Consider the following 1048-nt stretch of genomic DNA (forward strand, 5'->3'; position numbering starts at 1 on the left):
GAAGGAACAGGGAGAAGGAGGGCAACTTGGGATGGAGAAGGCGATGAGACAGGGAGGGAGAGTGAGCGATGGAGACGGAAGGGGAGGGCGGGGAGGGAGTGGGCGCTGAGTTGGAGCAGCTGGTAGTGGTGAAGGAGTGAAGGAGAAGAGATGTCGGCGAGGCCTCTATGTAACAGTTTGAGCAGGTGTTACCTGAGTTGGGTAAACGATCAGCATGCTGGGAGAAGATGTCACATACGAGGTGAGATGAAGGGAGAAGAGGCCAGAGAAGCGGCGGTGATAGGTTGGTGGTGGTGGTGGTGCTGTTGTTGTTGATGATGATGACTATCATGGTGGTGATGGTGATGATAATGATGATGATAATGATGATGATGAGGAGGAGGAGGAGGAGATGGAGAGGTAAATGAGGCGGAGAGAAGAATGAGGAGGTGGGAGGAAAAGATATGATTTTACTCACTGATTCGACTTCTCAGGCCATCACGGATCCTGGTGCGCCGCCGAGTGTCGCACCATCATGGCTGAGGAGGAGGAGAGTGTTGGTTGCTGTAGTGCTTTCCTTCCTCTTCCTCGGCATCATCTCTACCCTCTGGTCGAATAGTACAGGTTTCTCAATCTTTTCCTCCCCTTCCTTGTCCTCTGCCTCCCTGCCCTTTCTCACGCCCTGCCTCCTCGTCCTACACGTCTCCTCCTCTCTCCCTCCTCTCTCTCCTCCTCATCCTGAGTCGACATGCGCAGCTTCTCCAAAGAAACCATCGATTAGCCACGGAACGAACCAATTGGCGGTGAGTAGAGGAGGACGAGGAAGAGGACGAGGACGAGGAGGAGTGAAGGTTTTAGCAGACATTCGGAGATGAAACTCAGATCATCTTTCCTTATCCCTCGCAGACCTCCCTGACGAGTATCGTGATTTGCAACTATGCCGGAGAGGTAATGGAGAGTAGAGGCAGGAGGAAGGGAGAGGGAGAATGCGATAGTAATGGGAAGCAGGATTACTGGTATCAGGGGAAGGAAACTGGGAAGGAGATTCACATTCCTTCGGTGAAGATGG

The sequence above is a fragment of the Guillardia theta genome, assembly GCF_000315625.1.
Source record: "Guillardia theta CCMP2712 unplaced genomic scaffold GUITHscaffold_115, whole genome shotgun sequence".
In the NCBI taxonomy this organism is placed as follows: domain Eukaryota; class Cryptophyceae; order Pyrenomonadales; family Geminigeraceae; genus Guillardia; species Guillardia theta.